The sequence below is a fragment of the Rhinopithecus roxellana genome, chromosome 2, assembly GCF_007565055.1.
Source record: "Rhinopithecus roxellana isolate Shanxi Qingling chromosome 2, ASM756505v1, whole genome shotgun sequence".
In the NCBI taxonomy this organism is placed as follows: Eukaryota; Metazoa; Chordata; class Mammalia; order Primates; family Cercopithecidae; genus Rhinopithecus; species Rhinopithecus roxellana.
Window position 1 is genome coordinate 59,565,552 of NC_044550.1, and position 8,042 is coordinate 59,573,593.

Consider the following 8,042-nt stretch of genomic DNA (forward strand, 5'->3'; position numbering starts at 1 on the left):
CTAATACTGATTTCATTCCCATGTCTCTCCTTCTTGCCAGCATAGGTAGATCATCATGTCTGGGACTGTTTTCCTCCAGCCTCACTCTTTATTTTCCATTTTACCTCTCTGCTGGCTCAGAGTGGAATTGGTGATTGCAGAACTCTGGGAAGAGGCAGAATTATGGATAGCAGCTTTCTGAATGTACAGTGGCATGCCTAATAGCACATCTATAATAATGTTTTATTAGTTGCAAAGGGCAATTGTATCCAGAGTGGCTTTTTTCCTAGCCACGCTGAAAAGCTGCCTCTGTGTGATGTTGTCACAAATGGGTGACTAAAGGACTTTGGGGGCACACCTATCTTATTCTTGCCTTATTATTCTTTATTTTATTTTATTTTATTTTTGTTTTCATTCAATAGGTGTTTGGAGAACAGGTAGTGTTTGGTTACGTGAATACATTCTTTCGTGGTGGTTTCTGAGATTTTCGTGTACCCATTACCCAAGCAGTGTACACTGTACCCATTGTGTAGTCTTTTATCCTTCACCCCTCCCACCCTTTCCCCTGAGTCCCCAGAGTCCATTGTATTATTCTTATGCTGTTGCATCCTCATAGCTTAGCTCCCACTTCTAAGTGACAACATACAATGCTTGGTTTTACATTCCTGAGTTACTTCACTTAGAATAATGGTCTCCTGTTCCATTCAGGTCTCTGTGAATGCCATCATTTCATTCCTTTTCATGACTGAGTAGTATTCCATGACACACACACACACACACACACACACACACACATCTATATATCTGTATCTATATCTACCATATTTTCTTTATTCACTCATTGATAGATTGGCATTTGGGCTGGTTCCATGTTTTTGCAATTGCTAATTGTGCTGCTATATACATGTGTGTGCAGTTATCTTTTTCATATAATGACTTCCTTTCCTCTGGGTAGATACCCAGGAGTGGGATTGCTGGATCAAATGGTAGATCTACTTTTAGTTCTTTAAGGAATCTCCACACTGCTTTCCATAGTGGTTGTACTAGTTTACATTTTCATCAACAGTGTAAAAGTGTTTCGATTTCACCACATCCACTCCGACATCTATTATTTTTTGATTTTTTTGATTATGGCCATTCTTGAGGGAGTGAGGTGGTATCACTTTGTGGTTTTGATTTGTATTTCCCTGATAATGAGTAACATTGGGCATTTTTCATATGTTTGTTGCCTATTTGTATATCTTCTTTTGAGAATTGTCTATTCATGTCCTTAGTCCACTTTTTGAAGGAATTGTCTTCCACAATGGTTGAACTAAATTACACTCCCACCAACAGTGTAAAAGCGTTCCAATTTCTCCACATCCTCTCCAGCACCTGTTGTTTCCTGAGTTTTTAATGATCACCATTCTAACTGGTGTGAGATGGTATCTTATTGTGGTTTTGATTTGCATTTGTCTAATGACCATTGATGATGAGCTTTTTTTCATATGTTTTTTGGCTGCATAAATGTCTTCTCTTGAGAAGTGTCTGTTTATATCCTTTGCCCACTTTTTGATGGTGTTATTTGATTTTTTCTTGTAAATTTGTTTAAGTTATTTGTAGATTCTGGATAATAGCACTTTGTCAGATAGATAGATTGCAAAATTTTTCTCCCATCCTGTAGGATGCCTGTTTACTCTGATGATAGTTTCTTTTGCTGTGAAGAAGCTCTTCAGTTTAATTAGATCCCATTTGTTATTTTGACTTTTGTTGCCATTGCTTTTGGTGTTTTAGCCATGAAGACAATGCCTATGTCCTGAATGGTATTGCCTAGGTTTTCTTCTAGGGTTTTTATGGTTTTAGGTCTTACATTTAAGTCTTTAATCCATCTTGAGTTAATTTTTGTATAAGGTGTAAGGAAGGAGTCTAGTTTCGGTTTTCAGCATATGGGTAGCAAGTTTTCCCAACACCATTTATTAAATAGGGAATCCTTTCTACATTGCTTGTTTTTGTCAGGTTTGTCACATCTACATTGCTTGCAGATGTGTGGCATTATTTCTGAGGCCTCTGTTCTGTTCCATTGGTCTATATATCTGTTTTGTTACCAGTACCATGCTGTTTTGCTTACTGTAGTTTTGTAGTATAGTTTGAAGTCAGGTAGCGTGATGCCTCCAGCTTTGTTCTTTTTGCTTAGGATTGTCATGACTATGCGGGCTCTTTTTGGTTCCATATGAAATTTAAAGTAGATTTTTCACATTCTGTGAAGAAAGTCAATGGTAGCTTGATGGGGATAGCATTGAATCTCTAAATTACTCTGGGGAGTATGGCAATTTTCACGATATTGATTCTTCCTATCCATGAGCATGAAATGTTTTTCCAGTTTTTTGTTTCCTCTCTGATTTCTTTGAGCAATGGTTTGTAGTTCTCCTTGAAGAGGTCCTTCACATCCCTTGTAAGTTGTATTCCTAGGTATTTTATTTTCTTTGTAACAATTGTAAATGGGAGTTCACACGTGATTTGGCTCTCTGTTTGTCTATTATTGGTGTGTAGGAATGCTTTTTGCACATTGATTGTGTATCCTGAGACTTTGCTGAAGTTGCTTATCAGCTTAAGGAGATTTTGGGCTGAGACGATGGGGTCTTCTAAATATACAATCATGTCATCTGCAAACAGAGACAATTTGACTTCCTCTCTTCCTATTTGAATACTCTTTATTTCTTTCTCTTGCTTGATTGTCCTGGTCAAAACTTCCAATACTATGTTGAATAGGAGTGGTGAGGGAGGGCATCCTTGTCTTGTGCCAGTTTTCAAAGGGAATGCATCCCATTTTTGCCCATTCAGTATGATATTGGCTGTGGGTTTGTCAAAAATAGCTTTTATTATTTTGAGATACTTTCCATCAATACCTAGTTTATTGAGAGTTTTTAGCATGAATGGCTTTTGAATTTCATTGGAGGCCTTTTCTGCATCTATTGAGATAATCATATGGATTTTGTCCTTGGTTATGTTTATGTGATGGATAACATTTATTGATTTGCATCTGTTGAACCAGTCTTGCATCCCAGGGATGAAGCTGACTTGATCATGGTGGATATGCTTTTTGATGTTCTGCTGGATTAGATTTGCTAGTATTTTATTGAGGATTTTCACATCGATGTTCATCAGGGGTATTGGCCTGAAATTTTCTCTTTTTTTCTTCTTGTGTCTCTGTCAGGTTTTGGTATCAGGATGATGCTGGTCTCGTAAAATGAGTTAGGGAGGAGTCCCTCTTTTTCTATCGTTTGGAGTAGTTTCAGAAAGAATGGTACCAGCTCCTCTTTGTACCTCTGGTAGAATTTGGTTGTGAATCCATCTGGTCCTGGGCTTGTTTTTGTTGTTGTTGGTAGGCTATTAATTACTGCCTCGATTTCAAAACTTGTTATTGGTTTATTCAGGGATTCAACTTCTTCTTTAGTCTTGGGAGGATGTATTTATCTATTTCTTCTGGAATTTATCCATTTATTCTAGGTTTTCTGGTTTATTTGCTTAGAGGTGTTTATAGTATTCTCTGATGGTAGTTTGTATTTCTGTGGGATCAGTGGTGACATCCTCTTTATCATTTTTTATTGTGTCTATTTTATTCTTCTCTCTTTTCTTCTTTATTAGTCTGGCTAGTGGTTTATTTTGTTGATCTTTTGAAGAAACCAGCTCCTGCATTCATTGATTTTTTGATGGGTTTTTCATTTCTCTATCTCCTTCAGTTCTGCTCTGATCTTAGTTATTTCTTGTCTTCTGCTAGCTTTTGAATTTGTTTGCTCTTGCTTCTCTAGTTATTTTAATTTTGATGCTAGGGTGTCGATTTCAAATCTTTCCTGCTTTATCCTGTGGGCACTTAAGTGCTATACATTTCCCTCTAAACATTGCTTTAGCTGTATCCCAGAGATTCTGGTATGTTGTGTCTTTGTTCTTGTTGGTTTTAAAGAGCTTATTTATTTCTGCCTTCATTTTGTTATTTACCCAGTAGTCATTCAGGAGCAGGGTTTTCAGTACCAATGGAGTTGTGTGGTTTTGAGTGAGTTTCTTAATCCTGAGTTCTAATTTGATTGCATTGCAGTCGGAGAGACTGTTTGTTATCATTTCTGTTCTTTTGCATTTGCCGAAGAGTGTTTTACTTCCAATTATGTGGTCAATTTTAGAATAAGTGCGAGGTGGTGCTGAGAAGAATGTATATTATGTTGATTTAGGATGGAGAGTTCTGTAGATTTCTATTAGGTCTGCTTGGTCCAGAGCTGAGTTCAAGTCCTGTATATCCTTGTTAGTTTTCTATCTCGTTGATCTTTCTAATATTGACAGTGGGGTGTTAAAGTCTCCCACTATTATTGTGTGAGAGTTTAAATCTCTTTGTAGGTGTCTAAGACCTTGCTTTATGAATCTGGGTGCTCCTCTAGTGGGTGCATATATATTCAGGATAGTTAGCTCTTCTTGTTGAATTGATCCCTTTACCATTATGTAATGCCCTTCTTTGTCTCTTTTGCTCTTTGTTGGTTTAAAGTCTGTTTTATTAGAGACTCGGATTGTAACCCCTGCTTTTCTTTTTTACTTTCCATTTGCTTGGTAAATATTTCTCCCTCCCTTTATTTTGAGACTATGTGTGTCTTTGCACATGAGACGGGTCTCCTGAATAAAGCACACCAATGGGTCTTGACTCTATGCAATTTGCCAGTCTGTGTCTTTTAATTTATCCCATTTACATTTAAGATTAGTATCGTTATGTGTGAATTTGATCCTGTCATTATGATGCTAGCTGGTTATTTTTCCCTTTAGTTGATGTAGTTTCTTCATAGTGTTGATGGTCCTTACAATTTGGCATGTTATTGCAGTGGCTGGTACTGGTTTTTCCTTTCCATGTCAAGTGCTTCCTTCAGGAGCTCTTGTAAGGCAGGCCTGGTGGTGACAAAATCTCTCAGCATTTGCTTGTCTGTAAAGGACTTTTTTTTTTGCCTTTTGAAACCAAATATTTAATATTTTCATTAAATTGTTTCAATACAACTTCAGGCAAATGCCAACTGGAAGACCAAGCCCAGAAATTCAGAGGAAATAATCTTCCAAACAAGGAGCACCAAGGTGATCTTCTTCCACTCCAGCCGCAATACTGGTGAATATAATGGTGGTAGTCAGTTATCCAGATTATTGAGTGTTTACCACATCACTGATTTTCAGAATGCTCCGAACAGTTTCAGCTGCAAGAGTCAGAGCACTGACTGATACCAACAGAGGCTGGACAACCAGTTCCTTCAAAATGTTGGAAATACCACCCTTTCAGACATTAATGCCTGCATTTTTTTCTCCCTGGGCATGCTGATTTCTTAGTTCTATTACTGTAGCAATGCGATTCAGGCAGGCATTTTCAGCTAGTGTAGATGGAATGACCTCCATAGCATCTGCAAAAGCACGAATGCAGTAGGATTCCATACCACTCAGTGTTTGTGAATATTCAGTTAATCATAGGTCCAACTCTATTTCTAGAGCACCACCTCCTGCAATAAGAGCCCTCTTCTTAAACAACCAATAACACATAGAGAATCATGAATGGAGTACTCAGCTTCTTCAATCACCTGTTTGTTAGAACCACAAACAACAATTGTAACTGTTTTTCCAGGGCTGGCACAGCCTGTAATCTTGAGCAGTTTGCCAGAACCATTTAAATTGACCTCCTCAGCTAACTCAGCAGAGCCCAGCATGTCAGCTGTAAATTGGTCAATATGAGCAACTGGCTTGGTTCCAATTGTCTTACAATAAATTCAAAGTCTTCTCTTTTAATATCCTTAGTCACCATTACCTTCATTTTGTTGAGAAAATGTAATACAAGATCACTAAGAGCATCTCTTAGAATAGACTTCTATATGAGAAGGACATTACATCCTGTTTTTTAAATTTGCTTCACTAAATTTAAAATACAGGCTCTCTCTTCTGGCAGCACTCAGTCCATTTGGGCATAGTCAGAAGCCAGTATTTGATTATCTATATCTGTTTTAGGAGCCGATAAGCAAAACTGAATAAGCCCAATCTTGGCCTTTTCAACTCTGGTTATGCCGGAATTTAACACTTTTTGGATGAGAACCAGCCCTTCCACCAACTCAGAGTCATCAATTGTCCCACCAAACTTCTTAACTATTTTAATATCTCTAAGATCTACACTGGTAGCTGTGGCTGGGTCAATCACTTTCATCACTGCATTTACACTCGTTGGAGAAAGCAGACTTGAATACTGAGAAACAACCTTTGAGTTCAGTGAAGTGGTTGCACTATTTAACAAAGTTTCTCTGTCACTCAATTCCACAGGTCAAGACATGTCAGTCAAGATTTCAGTGCCCTTTTCAGGGCCTTCTGGAATGACTCAGAAATGATGGTTGAATGAATCCCTTTCTGAAGAAGCTTGGTACAAGAATCTGAGAGGGAGCCAGCAATGATGACTACTGATGTGGTACCATCTCCTGCTTCTATATTTTGAGCCTTAGACAGCTCCACCAGCATTCTGGCTGCTGGATGCAATACTTGCATTTGTTTCAGAATGGTAGCACCACCATTTGTAATGGTTACATCACCTTTTCCATCTTGAATCATTTTATCCATTCCTTTTGGTCCAAGGCTTGTTCTAATAGCTTCAGCAACCGCTTTGGCAGTGGAAATGTTGCTGAAGAGGATCTGGGCTGGCTTGTTGGGGTCCTGATAGGCGCCTTTCCCGTGGCTGCTGGCAGCCCTGGCAGGCACCCCTATCTGGGATGCCACATTCTCAGGCGTAGCAAACTTGGCTGGGTCTGGGTGGGCCTGGGAAGGACGGATAGACCTGGATTCTGGCCGGCTGCAGAGTAATAATGGTAAGCCCCCATTGCTGTCATGAACCTTCTGCTTCTCTGTAAAGGATTTTATTTCTCCTTTGCTTATGAAGCTTAGTTTGGCTGGATATGAAATTCTGGGTTGAAAATTCTTTTCTTTAAGAATGTTGAATATTGGCTCCCACTCTCTTCTGGCTTGTGGGGTTTCTGCCTAGAGATCCGCTGTTAGTCTGATTGGCTTCCCTTAGTGGGTAACCTGGTGTTTATCTCTGGCTGCCCTTAACATTTTTTCCTCCATTTCAACCTTGGTGAATCCGATGATTATGTGTCTGGGGGTTGCTCTTCTTGAGGAGTATCTGTGGTGTTCTCTGTATTTCCTGAATTTGAATGTTGGTCTGTTTTGCTAGGTTGGGAAAGTTCTCCTGGATAATCTCCTAAAGAGTGTTTTCTGTCTTGATTCCATTCTCCCCATCACTTTCAGTTACACTAATCAAATGTAGGTTTGGTCTTTTCACATAGTCTCGTATTTCTTGGAGGCTTTGTTCATTCCTTTTCATTCTTTTTTCTCTAATCTTGTCTTCATGATTTATTTCATTAAGTTGATCTTCAATCTCTGATATCCTTTCTTCCACTCGATTGATTTGGCTATTGATACTTGTATATGTTTCACGAAGTTCTCGTGCTGTGTTTTTCAGCTCCATCAGGTCATTTATGTTCTTCTCTAAACTGATTATTCTAGTTAGCAATTCATCTAACCTTTTTTCAAGGTTCTTAGCTTCCTTGAGTTGGGTTACAACATGCTTCTTTAGCTCAGAGGAGTTTGTTATTACCCACCTTCTGAAGCCTACTTCTGTCAATTTGTCAAACTCATTCTCTGTCCAGTTTTGTTCCCTTGCTGGTGAGGAGTTGTGATCCTTTGGAGGAGAAGAGGCATTCTGGTTTCTGGAATTTTCAAACTTTCTGTGCTGGTTTTTCCTTATCTTCATGGATGTATCTGTCTTTGGTCTTTGATGCTGGTGATCTTCGGATGGGGTTTCTGTGTGGATGTTCTTTTTGTTGAAGTTGATGCTATTCCTTTCTGTTTGTTAGTTTTCCTTCTAACAGTCAGACACCTCTGCTGCAGGTCTGCTGGAGTTTGCTGGAAGTCCACTCCAGACCCTGTTTGCCTGGGTATCACCAATGGAGGCTATAGAACAGCAAAGATTGCTGCCTGCTCCTTCCTCTGGAAGCTTCATCCCAGAGGGGCACCCTCCAGATGCCAGCCAGAGC

General features: G+C 39.1%; 1 pseudogene across 1 annotated transcript; it reads right to left on the reverse strand.

The window, feature by feature from the left end:
- Window positions 1-5,124: 5,124 nt before the first annotated feature.
- On the reverse strand, window positions 5,125-6,676 carry LOC104677751 (annotated as a pseudogene). The gene has a single exon (XR_004055427.1). The product of XR_004055427.1 is annotated as a T-complex protein 1 subunit delta pseudogene (transcript).
- Between the last annotated feature and the right edge of the window lie 1,366 nt (window positions 6,677-8,042).